We start from the raw sequence: 17,843 nt of genomic DNA, 5'->3' as shown, positions 1-17,843 counted from the left end.
AACCAGTTGAGATTGCTAATCATATTAACAATTATTTTATTGGAAAAGTAGATAATTTAAGGAATAATATGCAAACAATAGATAATGAAAAATCTTATTTATTAATAAAGAATAAAATAATGAAAGATAAAAATTGTCAATTTAATTTTGATAGCGTGACTATAAGTAATGTAGAACATATGTTAAGTACCACTAAAAACAAACCACCAGGTGTTGACGGTCTTGACGGGAAACTTCTGAAATTGGTCCCTGATTTAATTGCCCCTGCTATCTGTCATATTATAAATCAATCCTTTAGTGAATGTTTGTATCCGCAACAGTGGAAAACTGCCAAAGTAATACCACTGCCAAAAAATTTGAAATTGCCATTCTCAGGATCTAATAGTCGTCCCATAAGTTTACTGCCAGTTTTGAGTAAACTGATGGAAAGAATAGTAAGTGAACAGATTAAAAGCTACTTTTCTTTTAACACATTGACCACTGATTTTCAACATGCATATCGTGAAGGACATTCAACAGCGACTGCTTTAACCCAAATGACGGATGATTGGCTGAAAGAGATAGATAAAAAGAAAATGGTTGGAGCTGTCTTGCTTGATTTTACTGCATCATTCGACATCATAGATCACAAATTCTTACTTAAAAAACTTGAATGTTACGGTTTCTCCTCATCTGCACTATCTTGGATGCAAACTTATTTAGCAAACCGGAAACAAATAGTTTTTTTTAATGGGAGTTACTCAGAAGTTAAAACGGTAAGGTGTGGAGTACCCCAAGGAAGTTGCCTTGGGCCTTTGCTCTACACCATATTTACAAATGACATGCCTCTTGTCCTAAATAAGTCCTATATTTCTATGTATGCGGATGATTCAACGATTTACACATCAGCCTCAACAGCCAATGAATTAAATACGGTCCTAAAGGCAGAGTTGCAATCAGTGATGGAATGGATAAAGAATAACAAACTAGTTCTAAACATATCAAAGACAAGTAGCATCATTTTCGGTTCAAACCATACTCTAAGAACGAACCCAGTCTTGAAACTTTTGATAAGTGATGTGGTAATTAATCAAGTCCAGGAGACTAAACTCCTAGGGGTAACATTAGACAGTAAATTGTCATGGTCACACCATATAAACAATATAGTAGTGAAAATGGGAAGAGGGATTTCTGTTGTTAAAAGATGTGCTCATTTGTTACCACTAAATTCTATCAAACAGGTCATTCAAGCTCTGGTTTTGTCAAATCTTGACTATTGTCCTGCAGTATGGTCGAATGTAACGACGAGTAAACTGAAAAAATTACAAATGGTACAAAACAAAGCAGCACGTATAGCGCTTCGCTGTGAGTACAGAACTAATGTTGCAGCGATGCACAGTTGTTTAACTTGGTTACTTGTCAAACATAAATTACTCTGCTCACTCCTTGTATTCACTAGGAATATTTTTGTTACAAAGATCCCCTCAATTTTATATAACAATTTATCAATAAGTCTTGACAGATACAACCATTCCACCAGACATGCTTCTGCACGAGGTTTTACACTTCCAAAAGTGAGGTCGAATGCAATGAAGCGAACTGTCATGTTCCGTGGTATGCAGGAATGGAACTCTCTTCCCAGACATGTTAAGCAGGAGAATAGTAAATGCCGTTTCAAAATCGTGGTAAAACAACATTTTCAACCAAAGAAATTGACATTCCCTAATAGATAGTGTGTACGTAAATTAAAATGTATGTGTCTGATAAAGAGATAGGTATATATGGATGAAAAGGCATGTGTCTGATAGGGATATATTATTAAAATATTGTATAATTTTGTATTTTTATATTGTATTATGAATTTGATTAGGGTTTTTACTGTTGTTTTAATTGTCTGTATGACATGTAAATGTTGTGAGTGTATAAGGGTTTTTATTGTTGTTTTAATGGTCTGTATGTCATGTAAATGTTATGAGTGTATAAGGGTTTTTATTGTTGTTTTAATTGTCTGTATGACATGTAAATGTTGTGAGTGTATACGTCTGTAACTGTATTTTATGTGTTATGGACCCCAGGAAGAATAGCCCCAGCACTGCTGTGGCTAATGGGGATCCAAATAAACTTAAACTTAAACTTAAACTTAAACCCTGCAGACATGTTGCTGGCCCCGTCAAAACAGTATCCTATCAGCCTCTCCATGGGCAGGTCGAGGCGTAAAAGTATTTTATACACAAAAACAGCGTCTCGGCTGTTGTGTCTGGGCCGGGCATTGTAAAAACCCCAAAAGAAGTTCTGAGCTTCCAAGTTGTCATCGGCGAACTGTATATTACACGAGAATTGTTCTTTTCCAGTGAGTGACATCAGTGGTTCCGTCAGCGCTCAAGCCAAAGAATGGGCTTTTGGATGCTTTGCCTCTAATTTGTCACTGAATATCATGGGCAAACAGCTGTAAGATTTCGTTTTGGATGTTGTTGGACATCCAGTTGTCTCTCTTTTGGAGCCAATTCTTCAACTCGGGATCAAACTCGGTGCGCACTCTTTCCATCATGAGCTGCCATAACACCCCATCCCTATTTGCATCACCCCTCAGTGGAAGCCCCTGGCGCCCGAGGGGGGGTATAGGGGAACAGACTCAGTTAACTCTTCAATACCTGATGCTGAGGCTGAACCTGTCGTCTCTGTCTCTCTCTGACGTTTATCAGATTTAGTGGGATTGTCACTGGGACCGGCAGGACGTTTCGAAAATAAATCTGATATTTTTCTTTTCTGCGAGCGAGACATTCTGTGCTAGCAAAGTCTGACTACTAGCTAAAATCGACTGACTGCGCAAGCACTGTATCACAGCTCAGTGGTTCGTGGCGCGTGGGAAGGGCGGGAGACGGGAGGTGAATACAATTAGTTGTTTCACCTGTCATTCAATCAGTCTGTGACAGTCTGTCATCACTCGAAAATCTACTCGGTTTTACACGTATGATTGTGTACATACAGTAGTGTAATGAATGAATGAAAACTTTATTCAACAGATTGGAGAATGGCTACAATACAGTACGGCTCAATACACACAATATTAAAATGGTGAAGTGCTTTGAGCAGGATAAACTTATAATATACAGTGTTACAGTTATACAGTTACAGTATATACAAATATATAAATACTGTCATAAAAAGAACATAAAAAAGATTTTTTTCTTTTTTTTGGCAATAATTGAGAGGGGGTGCTGCAGCCCCCCCCCCCCCCCCCCCCGCACCCCCCCTTCCAACGTCCCTGCATGCACACAAAAGAAACACACACAAAATAACACACACACACACAAATAACACGCACAGACACTCTTATGGGGCGCATCTCCTCTTTTGATGAGTGTACATTTAATGGTAATTTAATATTCCCTCGGCGCACACACACACACACACACACACACACACACAGTCAGCAGCGCAGTTGCCCTTGCGCTCAAAGCCCCCCCCCCCCTTCATCTCTCTGTCTACTCAGATTGAGGAGACCAAGTAAAGATGAGACCCGTGTCTCTGGTCCTGCGGCTGACTGGGTGTCTGACGGATAGATAGGCGCGTAGAAAGCGGAACCACCAGCATTTATATTCCTCATATAGATATAACTACTCCACCGGTGTGGAACGGAGAGCGGACTTTGAGCAAGCCCCCCTTTCTCACCTCACATTAAACAAACCTGGATTTCATGGGGGATTGGGGGCTTTTCGCAAATTGTCACTCACAGTCACAGCCTAGAAGAAGCCAGCGAGGAGAGCTGTATCCTTTAGCGCGATAATTACCTGGAGCGCTCAAACACCAATGACTTGTCTTTCTATTTGCAAAATATGTTTTCTGGTGTATAACGTCGATTTCCCTGATTATTATTATTATTATTTTTTTTAACCTTTTTCGTGAAATGAACAAGATAATAGTCAGTCTTCCTTTATGATCGTAGAGTTGCTGGCCGTTTTCCCTGGAAAACCTGACGTATACTTTGTGAACACTTTCCTCACTCAAAGAGGAGGGGGTGACGACGACGATTTGCTGTAGAAACAACAGGTTTTTCATTTCTGCAGAGGAAATATCGGGAAAAGAACAGCGCGCAACGGGAACTGTGGTGTGGATCGAAATGTTGTAATGCTCTTCGTGCGCAATGCCCACAGACCACCTACCCGTTACCCGGAGAACACAACCCTGCGCGCTGGAAACAACACCGTTTAGCCTGCAACAATGGCGAGAAGAAGGAGTCATCATCAACATTAAGGTAACAGAATTAATCTTCGGTGATGTTTAGTAGTGTCGGCTGTTTGCCTTGTAAACAAATCGTGGTGGTGCTGCACTTCTGACTGCTGTTCTAGCTTGTTTTGACTATTCCGTTGGCCGTGTGGGCTGATTATTTCTAAAGGGATGTTTTTATGTGTGGTATTGCCTCTGTTCGTGTTGGAAAAAAGTTTTTAAATGTAACATTTCTTTTTTATTAATGAATTCATTTCTTAAACATGTAATTGTTGTATTTTGCAATACATGTCAGCACTGCCACGGTGCCATCCCACCTCTCCCTCCGAGGGTAACACCAGTTTAGACCAAAATTGTTAGCCTGTACTTTGACTGTCCAACATAGGTTTACTGCTAAGCATGCGTGTCAAACTAAAATTGTAGACAACCATGAGTAGGCACTAGGTAGGCAGAATAAAACACAGCCTGTGGGCACTAGGTAGGCAGAATAAAACACAGCCTGTAGGCACTAGGTAGGCAGAATAAAACACAGCCTGTGGGCACTAGGTATGGCAGAATAAAACACAGCCTGTAGACACTAGGTAGGCAGAATAAAACACAGTCTGTAGGCACTAGGTAGGCAGAATAAAACACAGGCTGTAGACACTAGGTAGGCAGAATAAAACACAGTCTGTAGGCACTATAGGTAGGCAGAATAAAACATAGCCTGTAGGCACTAGGTAGGCAGAATAAAACACAGTCTGTGGGCACTAGGTAGGCAGAATAAAACACAGCCTGTAGGCACTAGGTATGCCAGAATAAAACACAGCCTGTAGGCACTAGGTAGGCAGAATAAAACACAGTATGTAGGCACTAGGTAGGCAGAATAAAACACAGTCTGTAGGCACTAGGTAGGCAGAATAAAACACAGTATGTAGGCACTAGGTAGGCAGAATAAAACACAGCCTGTAGGCACTAGGTAGGCAGAATAAAACACAGTCTGTGGGCACTAGGTAGGCAGAATAAAACACAGCCTGTAGGCACTAGGTAGGCAGAATAAAACACAGCCTGTAGGCACTAGGTAGGCAGAATAAAACACAGCCTGTAGGCACTAGGTATGGCAGAATAAAACACAGCCTGTAGGCACTATATAGGCAGAATAAAACACAGTCTGGCACTAGGGGGGACCCTGATATAACAAGACGAAAGTCTTTCTCTGGTCTGCATCCCCTTAACAATTGTATGTATTGAGCTGTACTGTACTGTACCCATTCTGCAATCTGTTAATAAAGTTTCAATCAATCAATCAATCAATCAATCAATCAATCAATCAATAAATCAATCAATCAATCAATCAATCAGGTAGGCAGATATGTGGCAGAATAAAACACAGTCTGTAACAGCAGTAAGTAGACACTTGGTAGGCAACCTAAAACAGAATAAGTAGGCAACAGTGATTAGGCACTAGCTAAAACACAGTCTGTAACAACAGTGAGTATGCACTAGGCAGGCACGCTAAAACAGAATAAGTAGGCAACAGTGATTAGGCACTAGCTATTTCACAGTCTGTAGCCGCCTACAGTGAAGAGAGGGCAGCATACAGAGATAGGCTTGCAGGCAAAAATGGAAGGGGGTGTGTAGGCTATAGTGGAGGTAGGCACCAGCAGAGATAACCCTATGTACATACCTAACTCCTTTTTTCCAGTAAAACGAGGGCAAGCGAATGTCCCCTTAATGTCTACTAGTCAGGGACGTGCACAGACATTTGGAGGGGCTATTGCGCTAACCTGGAAAAAGGGCACCCCCCCCCCCCCCCTATATATAAAAGTATATAAGTATAAAATATTTTCGCCATTCAAAAGGACACTTTAGCGTGCCATTTTTCAACTGTAGGGGCACATGGTCAAGTTTAGACCATTGGAAGGGCACCAATGAGGCACATCCTCTCGTTTTCGCAACTCAGCCAATCGGAGTAAACGGGCTGTTGCCCGGGCAACAATAGCCCATACCTGTGCACATCCCTGCTACTAGTACTAACACTATTAGATATACAAGTAAAAGTACTTATTCAGCCTTGTGTCCTCATGTCAGTATAAAGAAGTATTCTGTGTCGGATCCTTCAACCTCTGTGAGCTGCCTGGGGCGGCTTCCTCTGAGAGTTATGGTCAAAGTTAATTATTACAAAACTTTTATGAACTGACTGCATGACTTGTGCACAAAAACTCTTGTTTGAAGTGACTCACTTGCATCATGTGTCATGAATACATGTAGCTCTCTTTGAGTAGAAGAAGGATATGATGTTGTGGAGTAAAAGCATTTAAAAAGACCCTTAAATGAAAATAAAATACCCAAGTAAAGTACAAATACCTCAACATTTCTTAAAGGTGCTATAGATAACGTCCCAATGAGCAGGTTGGCACCTTGCATGGTTGCATCTGCCATCAGTGTATGAATGTGTGGGTGAATGTGAGGCATAAATTGTAAAGCGGTTTGTATAAAAGCGCTATATAAATGCAGTCCATTTACCATTTAGAGTATGTAAGTAAGTAAGTAAGTAAGTAAGTAAGTAAGTAAGTAAGTAAGTAAGTAAGTAAGTAAGTAAGTAAGTAAGTAAGTAAGTAAGTAAGTAAGTAAGTAAGTAAGTAAGTAAGTAAAACTTTATTTGTATAGCGCCCTTCTCAACACGAGTGCACAGAGTGCTTCACAGCATTTAAAAAAACATCAGTAGAAAATACAAGAAATAATACATAAAAAAAAACATACAAAATTTGCTAAAACACTAGAATAGACAACGAAAACTTTTTTGCTTCCTTTTAAAGATGAGCTCTGAGGGAGCGGTTTTCAGGGCTAAACGGAGGGCGTTCCAGAGCCTTGGGGCAGTAACTGCAAAGGCTCTGCCCCCTTTTGTCCTGAGTCTGGTCCTGGGCACCACCAGGAGCTCCTGATGGGATGACTGCAGTGACTGGCTGGAGGAGAGTGGGTGTATGAGCTCATTAATTGTAGGGGGGGCTTGCCCATGGAGGGCTCATAGGGGAACACCAGGACCTTAAAATTGTTCCTGGTGTTTACCGGGAGCCAGTGCAGGGAAGCAAGGATGGGGGTGATGTGGCATGATTTTTTTGACCTCGTGAGTAGCCTGGCGGCAGCGTTTTGGACCAACTGAAGTGTTTCTTAAGTGAAAGAAACAATTGCGAGTCAGAGTTTTTACATGTTTGTCCAGATTCATGGCCTGATCGAAAATGACCCAGAGGTTTCTTATGTGGGGGCGCACATTGCTTTTAAGGGAACCCATGTGCGAGGCTACTCTTGAGGCAATGCTATCTGGTGCTATGATTAGCACCTCTGTTTTTGCCGCATTGAGCTGCAGGAAATTCCTACCCATCCAGTTTTCGACGGCCGATAGGCACTCGTTCAGGATATTTAATTTATCTAAGTTATCAGTAGGGATGCACCGATCTGACTTTTTCAGTCCCGATACCGATACCTGGGTTTGGGTATCGGCCAATACCGATACCGATCCGATACCCATTGTCCAAATTCCCCCCCAAAAAGTTAAATAAAAAGAAGATTTAATCCACGTTTTTTTTTTAATATTAAAATAGATTTTGTTTTTAAGAATTGTAAAGGATCACAAGTGTGTTTTTGATTTGTTGTAAACAAAGACAGAAAATAAACTTCATTCATTCAATTAATAAACTGTATGCCTCACTGTCACTGTGTGGAAGAGACTGGGATCATTCTTTTGTGCAAGGCAACATCAGGCTTGACTTAAAACCAGTGGTGCAGTGGCAAATTGACAGTAGGTCAAACGCTCCACGCGCGTGCGCGTGCGCGCGTGCGCGCGCATGCACAGGTTTTTTTGGCTGCTCTCGTCCTGCAGCTGGATACTATTGCCTCACAGCGCGGCCGTCAGCGCGCGGCCCAGAGAGCGCCGCTGGCTCTGCGGCTCTGCAGCTGCATGCTTCTCCGGGAGTCCGGTTGGATAATGCCATGTAAAAAGCGATTGCGCGTACTTCAGCCTCAGTGACCGAGGTATAACGCCGTTATACCGAGTTATACCAGCACTGCACCACTGCTTAAAACATTACTTTCCTAACTTAGTGAAACTAAATGTAACAAATTAACACATAGATATAAATGTACTGAATGGTTATTTCTTATTTTATTTCTTATTAAATAATTTTATTTATTTTTTAAATCCGATATATATATTATATATATATTTTTACCGATACCTGATCCAGCTATTTTACTGATATCGGCGGCCGATCCCGATACCAATATTGGATCGGTGCATCCCTAGTTATCAGGTTTGAAGGAGAGATATAATTGGATGTCATCTGCGTAGCAGTGGTAAGAGATGCCCTTAAATGAGCTGATGAGAGGGCGGCCGGGTAGTGCAGCGGACTAAGCGTCTGTCTACCACCACAGAGACAGTGGGATCGAATCCAGCTGTGGTGCTTCCGGGTTGGCCGACCATCCATACTAACACAATTGGCAGTGTTAGAGGGTGGGAAACCCGGCGAGTGTGGGTTCTGGTCGTTGTAAACAGCGACTCCTACAGTTCGGTCGGGGCGCCTGCACAGCAAGGGAAGGATCTAAGAGAGGTAGTGTGACCTTCCACACGTTACACTCTCCCAGTGAGAGTCCGCGCTGCCAGGTGAAAAGAAGCGGTGGGCTGGGTACACATGTGTCGGAGGAAGCATGTGATAGTCTCCGCCCTCCCGGACCGACGGTAGGGGGTAGAGTGCGCAACGACCAGGAAGGGGATTGGGAATTGGCATAACGACTAACATTGGGATGGGAGAAAAAACGGAAAAAGAAGGGGGGAAAAGATAATTCAAAAAATATATAAAAATGAGCTGATGAGAAGGCCCATGTAGAGCGCAAAAAGGATTGTCGCAAGCATAAATCCCTGTGGTACGCCGCACGAGAGGGGTGAAGGGTCATTTAAAGGGGCCAACAGCCACAGCGAAACTTCTCTCCTGAAGGTAGGAGGTAAACCAATTTAAGGCGTTCCCGGTGAGGCCCACCCACGTGAACATTTAAGGCAACCAACTTGTGTTCAGCTTTTCGTTCAGCGTTTCTCTGATTGGCCACGTGACCGCGCTAGCCCTGCCGCTCTGTGTGTTGTTGCGCCGCCCGCGGCAGAGAGCGACGCGGCAGAGAGTGACCCGTCGGCCGCGCATGCGCATGAGGCTCCCCCAGGTGCTCTGAGAGGTGCTCGTTGTGTTGTTGGTTAATGCCAGAGGTGCTCGTTACGCCATTGTGTTGTTGGTTAATGCCATATCGCCATATCAGCAGTGTTCGCGCGGTTGCTTAACGCCATAACTATATATAAAAAATTGTATATCACTTAATTTTGCAATACAGGGTTGAGGTTACACATGTACCTTCAAGTTCCCTGGTGCAAAATATAACATTTTGGCAGCCCATGAAACAAGACAAACAATACAGTAACAGTAATAATCAACAATTATTTGTAAATAGAAGAAAATTCATTCATTGTCCTTGTGTTACATAAAACCCATCTGTGGCCTCGCGTAGAGGAAGGGCGTAAATACATGTTAAGATATTCAAAATCGTCACAGCAGTATAGTTTGTTTATACTTCAGAAGTATGATATTTGAACATGGTCCCCAAAATGAATGGAAGCGAATGAGGAGCCTGACGCCTGACACCTGGGAGGAATGGGGGTGTTGCAGCGTTGGGGATGTTTAAAAAATATAATTTTATATATAATATAATATAATAATAATCTGGTCAGCAGCCTCCACTGATGTAGCGTGATTCAAACCCCCTCAATGTGCAGTTTCTAGTTAATCAGTCAGCAGCCTCCACTGATGTACAGTGACGAGTGAATCTGGTAGTTGGTTTATGACGTTAAAAACGCGAAATAACATATAACGTTACAGCGTACAGTTTCTAGTTAATCACTCAGCAGCCTCCACTGATGTACAGTGATGCGTGAATCTGGTAGTTGTTTTATGACGTTACAAGCGCGAAATAACATTATACATTATATAACGTTACAATGTACAGTTTCTAGTTAATCAGTCAGCAGCCTCCACTGATGTACAGTGACGCGTGAATCTGGTAGTTGTTTTATGACGTTACAAACGCGAAATAACATTATACATTATATAACGTTACAATGTACAGTTTCTAGTTAATCAGTCAGCAGCCTCCACTGATGTACAGTGACGAGTGAATCGCGTAGTTGTTTTGATAAATGCGTTGTGTATTCGCGTGATTCGATTCGGACAAATATTACAGCTCCGCATTTCATTCATTTCATTTGGGACCTCTGCCGCTCGCAGGGACCTCTGCCGCGCTCGCGGCAAAAGGGGGCGGGGGGTCGCGGCCAATCAGAGAAAAGCTGAACACAAGTTGGTTGCCTTAAATGTTTACGCGGCCCACCCACTCCCTGAGCCTGTCTAACAGGATGCCGTGGTCTACTGTGTCGAACGCTGCATGCGCTGAGATCCAGCTGGACCAGGACAGAACATTCGCCCGAGTCAGAGGACATTATAATGTTGTTTGAGACTCTGAGGAGGGCAGTTTCAGTGGAGTGTTTTTTGCGGAATCCTGATTGAAATTTGGAATTTGTCTGAGATTTTGATTTTGGTGGTTAGATAGGTGGTGAGCTGGTTAGCCACCACTTTCTCTAACACCTTTGAGATAAAGCAGCAGCATGTCATTCATACAATCAGGTGCATTCCACCTGTGGAAATGGGAAGTAGGAAGGGGATACATGCATGTAAACAACAACATTAATCTTGGACCCGCACATTTCTTTTAACTGATAAATTCATTAATCAATCACTTTTTGGGGGGAAAAGCAATACTTTTATTCCTCACTTTTTTAAAAGCTCTGTGGATGTATTATTATTTCTTTTGTTATTATTACATACAATTTGTATCTATAGCACCTTTTAAGCACAGTACTAAAGTATAAATACGTAGTTACTTTCAACTGTTCCAAGCCAGGTGTTCTTTGGCCGTCCAGGCTTTTAATGCTACCTTTGGTACCTTGTCCTGGTCCAGTCGGAGTGTGTGGGCTGCCAGCATTTTATTTCAAGGACCACACTATTGCAGCCAGTTATACGGTGCAGCTCCTTATTTAATAGTTTGTTGGGCCAGAAGATGCAGAAGACTTTTCTCAGGCACCTGTTGTGGAAAAGCATCGATCTTGTCTCTCTTTTTACCACTTGCCAGCATGCTGAGCCATACATCAGGACAGATTTGACATTGCTTCTAACATTAAGTCTAATCTTAGTCCTTCCCAGGTATGTAATGTCCTCCACTTAGTCTAGTGGCTCACCATTAGCAGTGTTAGATGCAGGGTTGGTGGAGTTTATCCACATACTCTAGTGCCTCATCGTTGGCAGTGATAGGTGCAGGGTTGGTGGAGTTTATACACATGACTTGTGTCTTTGAGGTATTGATGTTTAGACCTGTCTGCTTTGCATTGTAAGTAAGTTAAATGGCCTAGGGCAAATTAAAGGAAATAATGATGTTAACAGGGATTTGATAATGGTGTTAAATGAGCTTAAAGGAACAGTGGTAAATAAATTAGAGAAGATGGGAGACATTATTTATTAATATGGTGCTGAAGGATTTTTAATCATTGATTGAACAAGTGTAGAGAGATTGCAGTCAGTTAGGTCCAGATGGCAGAATGAAATAGAGAAATTAGTGAAGGAGAGGAGAAAGCTAAGAACGCAGTGGAGAAAGGTGACAGTGGATGAGAGAGTGAATTCATGTTTTGCAGTAAGACAGTTAGCAGTACTCAGGAGGGTAGAACAATTTAGGAGGAAGAGCAAGAGGAAGGAGTGAGTCAGGACAGCATGTTATAGGGATCCATTTACATTTTGTTTAAAGGAATGTTCAGTCAAGGAAAGGGAGGGCAACTCAAAGCGTCAAAGCAAGAGGTGGAGGAATATTTAAAGAAATACTTATTCAGATACAGGAAATAATAAAGAAATGGGCCTTCCTCCTGATATACCACCATTAGGAGAGATAGACTATACAATGGATATTAGGCCACCAATGTGGAAGGAAGTGGAAGCTGTAGTAAGGTGTGCAAAGGCTTCTTCAGCCCCAGGGTCGAATGGAGTCCCCTACTGGGTTTATAAAAGTATGCCAGATGTACTGAGTTTCTTGTGGAGGTTATTGAGAGTGGTATGGGATAAACAGGTTATACCAAGAGCTTGGTGTAGAGCGGGGGAATCTTACTGTAATTCCCAAGGAGAAAGAGTCCTCAGTGTTAAGCTTGTTTGTGACTATATTGCTCATGAACTAGTTCAAAATTAATGTATTATTTTCTTTAGTATAGTGGCACAGAGGCTAGCAAACTATTTAGAAAGGAATAGTTTAATAGATACACAGTGCATAAAGCAGGAATCCCAGGTTTTGCAGAATGCATAAGATTCAGGCAGCCAAGATAGAGTAAAAGAGATTTACATGTGGTATTTCTAGACCTGGAAAATGTGTTTGGTTCGGTACAGCATAGTCTTATTTGGAGTGCTTTTCTTTATAGTGCCAGGGGTGATTGTAAACTTGGTGAAAGCATACTTCCAATTATATTCTCTTGGTATAGATTTATCATTATCATCCATTTTAAAATCATAAATGGATGACCCAAGAGTTCCCCTACATTAGAGGAATCAGCTTATTGAGTACAGTATACAAACTATACTCGTCAATACTCAATGAGAGACTTACCACCTTGGTAACACTTTATAATAACACTCAGTTATAAGACATTTATAATGTATTTGTAGATAATGAACTAATCATGAACAAATCATTTATATACATTCGTAAATGATTATTATCATTTATAACTATATTTGTATAACATTTACAAATTAGTTATACATTATTTATTACCCATTATCAACATTGTTTGTACTTGATTTGTTCATCATTAAATAATGTTGTTTAATGTGTAGTAACACATTTGTAGATGCTTTGAAAAATGCATATGAAAAAACGACTATACTGTACCTCCATTTATTTGTTCATGTTCAACAAATGATTTGTAAAACAATCTTAAAATATCTATAAATCATTTGCAGATGGTATTGTGTGCCCTAATCTAAAGTGAAGACTATTCATCATTAACAATTGTCACTCTAATAGTTTGTTTATTTGTGGACTTTTGTGAATACACACAAAGCAATTACCAGACTTGTCTTTTCATGTTTAACAAATTATTTGTTAAAACATTCATAAAACATCTATAAATCATTTGCAGGTGTTATTATGTGCCCTAATCTAAAGTGAAGACTATTCATCATTAACAATGTCTAATACAGTTAATTATTTGTTGACTTTTTCATCACATTACAAATGTTGACAGCTTTCGGATCCACCCTTCTTTGTGACATCAAATAGTGACAGAATTAGGACTATAGATAAATGCAATTGATTAACATACAATACATGTGCACACATAACATATAGTGTAACATGGGGGACACTAGGACCCAGGAGTACCCTGGCCAGGTATTGCCAGAGTATGTAGAGAAAGTCTCACGCGAGACTTGACTTCACGTTTGTTCCCGTCTGTTTGAATGGAAGCTACATACACGTTATACATTAGCAGAGCCAAGTTATTCGTGCTGCCCCACGCTTTTAAGGTATGAGCAGGCTAAACACCCTTTTCGTTGGTAAATCTATTCCATCTGCAAATGATTTATAGATGTTTTATGAATGTCTTAACAAATCATTAAACAGGAAAAGACTGGTAATTGCTTTGTGTGTATTCATAAAAGTCCACAAATAAACAAACTATTAGACATTTGTTAATGATGAATAGTCTTCACTTTAGATTAGGGCACACAATAACATCTGCAAATGATTTATAGATATTTTAAGAATGTTTTACAAATAATTTGTTGAACATGAACAAATAAATGGAGGTATAGTAGTTTTGTCATATCCATTTTTCCAGCATCAACAATGTGTTACTACACATTAAATAACATTATTTAATGATGAACAAATCAAGTACAAACAATGTTGATAATGAGTTATAAATAATGTATAACTAATTTGCAAATGTTAAACAAATATAGTTATAAATGATTTAATAATCATTTACGAATGTATATAAATGGTTTGTTCATGATTAGTTCATTATCTACAAATACCTTATAAATGTCTTATAACTGAGTGTTATTATAAAGTGTTACCACAATCTTTCTATAGAAAACAAACGTGTTGGTTGAAAAACAGGATGGGTTCAGGAAAGTAAGGGCTTGCATTGATCATATTTACTGTGATGTACAGATTAAACAGGGTCTGCATACTTTTGTTTGTAATATTGATTTTCAGAAAGCTTTTGATTTTATAAATAGATACTGTTTGTTGTATAAAAATCAATTGGAATTAGAAGTTTTATCAAGCTATACAGTTAACTCTACAGAGGTCCAGAGGCTTGTGTCAGGGTCAATCATTTAATTACTGACTGATACCTAACACCCCTGGGGGTTAAGCAGGGTGATGTTCTCTCTCCAACATTGTTTACAGTCTACTGTAAATTACATTGTTAATACTATCACTTTATGCAGATGATATTGTCTTATTGGCAGGCAGAGAATGAGGAAAATATACAAAAGATGCTTTCTGTTGCTAGTGAATGGTGTAAAAAGTGACGACTCTTGATGAATGAAAATAAATCCCAAATAATGCACGTTTCAGTTTAGTTTTGGGGATAAATAAGAACTATACAAATTCTTATAAATATCTAGGTCTCTAGCTTGATGAAGATTTAAATGTTGTTAAAGGTGCGTGCTACCGTGCTCTCTGAATCAGCAGGTTGGGCTCTAGTTGGAGTTATAGGCAAAGCAACAACTTTAAGAGATATGGGGTTCTCTTCTTACACCAAGCTCTATCATGACTGTGTTCGTCCTGTGTTGGATTATGTATCTGGGGTTTAGGTTAAAAGGACTGTGTTTGTTCTGTGTTGGATTATGTCTCTGGGGTTTAGGTTAAAAGGACTGTGTTTGTCCTGTGTTGGATTATGTCTCTGGGGTTTAGGTTATAAAGACTGTGTTTGTCGGTTGGATTATGTCTCTGGGGTTTAGGTTATACAGACTGTGTTGCATTAGGTCACTAGGGTTTAGGTTATAAATACTGTTGGATTATGTCACTGGGGTTTAGGTTATACAGATGGTATTTGTCCTGTGTTGATTATTATTATTATTATTATTATTATTATTATTATTATTATTATTATTATTATTATTATTATTATTATTATTATTATTATTATTATTATTATTATTATTATTATTATTATTATTATTATTATTATTATTATTATTATTATTATTATTATTATTATGTCACTGGGGTTTAGGTTATAAAGACTGTGTTTGTCCTGTGTTGGATTATGCCACTGGGATACAAGATACAAGATACAAGAGTTTTATTTGTCACGGCATACAGGTATACAGTGAAATGCGGGGGGTCTCGCCCGCAACGATGTGCATAATACAAGTAATAATATAATATAAGAGTCCAACCAATAGAGCGACATAGTGCAATAAACAAGTAAACAAAGTAGGCATATCGGTATCTGTACATGAGCTATTTACAGAGCATGGTAGGACATGCTAGGTCCTGTGGCAGTGCAGTACACTGTTAGCTACGGATGAGGCATTGGGTCTTTATGTACACTGCTATACAATGCTATATTATACGATCTCAAGCTATACTATTCTTAAAGTGATCTTTCCTTCTGTAAAGTGTCCGTAGTGTGAGCGTGTGCAGCATGAGTGTGTGTGTGCTCATGTTAAAGTGGCTGCTAGTGTGTGAGCGTGTACAGTGTGTGTGTTGTGTGTGTGCTCATGTGTGCTTGTGTTGTGCGTGGAGAGTTCAGTGTTCAAGGCTCTGATGGCCTGTGGGAAGAAGCTGAGCCTAAGTCTCTCTGTCCTCGTTACTGGTGCTCGCAGGCGTTTGCCTGACCGCAGCAGCATGAACAGGCTGTTGTTGGGGTGGTGAGGGTCTTTCATTATCCTGCAGGCTCTGGATTTGCACCTCTTGTTGTATAGGACCTGCAGGCAGTGGCGGCCGGTGTGAACTACATTTGGGTGGGCGCGGGGGGGGGGGGGGTCGGGGGGTGAGGCTCATGTGTGCTTGTGTTGTGCGTGGAGAGTTCAGTGTTCAAGGCTCTGATGGCCTGTGGGAAGAAGCTGAGCCTAAGTCTCTCTGTCCTCGTTACTGGTGCTCGCAGGCGTTTGCCTGACCGCAGCAGCATGAACAGGCTGTTGTTGGGGTGGTGAGGGTCTTTCATGATCCTGCAGGCTCTGGATTTGCACCTCTTGTTGTATAGGACCTGCAGGCAGTGGCGGCCGGTGTGAACTACATTTGGGTGGGCGCGGGGGGGGGGGGGGGGGGGGGGGGGGGGCAAGTGGACAGCTGACCAAGTGGACAGCTGACTCGACATAACGTTACCGTTTCCAATGTTAAGTCGAGTTCATTCATACTACACTAGTACACGTATAATTAATCCAATAATGAACACATATATATATCTTGTCATTTTAAACAAGTTACCATTCATTCATTCATCCATTATGCAATACCCGCGGCGAAATTAACACGCTGTGTTGAGAGAGCGAGAGAGAGAGAGAGAGAGAGCGAGAGAGAGAGAGAGAGAGCGAGAGAGAGAGAGAGAGAGAGAGAGAGAGAGAGAGAGAGAGAGAGAGAGAGACCGCATTAACTCACTTGTTTAGTTGAAATGTGGTCCAGGTCGCGTGTAGCTTATTCCCAGCGGAAGAGTGCGTCGCGTGCTTCCGCGTTTTCTCTGATTGGCCATGACGCCCATGTGACCACGGCAGCGCGAGAGAGCTGCAGCGCGGAAATAGGCTGTCTATTGCCTCGCGCTGCAGCGCGGAAATAGGCTGTCTATTGCCATTCTCTAAGACAAACTCTAACCTTAACCAGCTCCTTAAAAGCGCCTAAACTTAACCCTTCTAACCTTAACCAACTCCGAAACAATGCCTAACCTTAACCTTAACCTTAACCATGCCTAACCTTAACCTTAACCATAACCAACTCCGAAAGAATATTGCCATTCTCTAAGACAAACTCTAACCTTAACCAGCTCCTTAAAGGCCAACCTTTATGTTGTATTTTTGTTCAATAAACAATGTGGACTAGGCCAACGGTGACTTTCATGAAGAAGGAAAAAAAAAGTATTGAAATTGACGCAGTTTTAGCGTTTTTATCAAACATTTTGTCTGCCCAACACAATCACCACGCACGTGCATATTTTAATCAATGGTTCATAACGTGCGCATGTAATCGAAATGATGTCGTCACAGGAGGTGCAGGGCACCAGGGGGCTCACCAGGGGGCGCTGAGAGTCACACACAGCTAGTGGCAGGCACTGCAGGCAGAGAGCCTTGCTACTACTAGTACTAGCCGAATGAAAATGTATCTGTTTCACCTAACAACATTATTGCTCCGTGGTCATAGCCATCCATCTCTAAAGCTAACCACTATTTGTAAAAGCCACAACCACGTTACCATATTTGTAATAATGTAAATCATTGTGTCGTTGTACATATTGTGTTTGTGTATACACCATTAGAAGCTAACATAGCTTAGCTTGGTAGCTATTGTGCTAACAACATATCCCG

The 17,843-nt window shown here is 40.9% G+C and overlaps 1 protein-coding gene across 1 annotated transcript in view; it reads left to right on the top strand.

The window, feature by feature from the left end:
* Positions 1-3,869: 3,869 nt before the first annotated feature.
* The window catches only part of npr1a (natriuretic peptide receptor 1a), a gene marked incomplete at its 3' end in the record, with an annotated part of 384,573 nt that continues 370,599 nt past the window's right edge, over positions 3,870-17,843 (top strand). Inside the window, exon 1 of the mRNA XM_084312567.1 lies at positions 3,870-4,234. The remainder of the gene's footprint in view (positions 4,235-17,843) is intronic.

Source organism: Notolepis coatsorum (assembly GCF_963971535.1).
Source record: "Notolepis coatsorum genome assembly, chromosome: 4".
In the NCBI taxonomy this organism is placed as follows: Eukaryota; Metazoa; Chordata; class Actinopteri; order Aulopiformes; family Paralepididae; genus Notolepis; species Notolepis coatsorum.
Note: the sequence above shows the minus strand (reverse complement) of the source record. Positions and strands in the feature narration are given on the sequence as shown.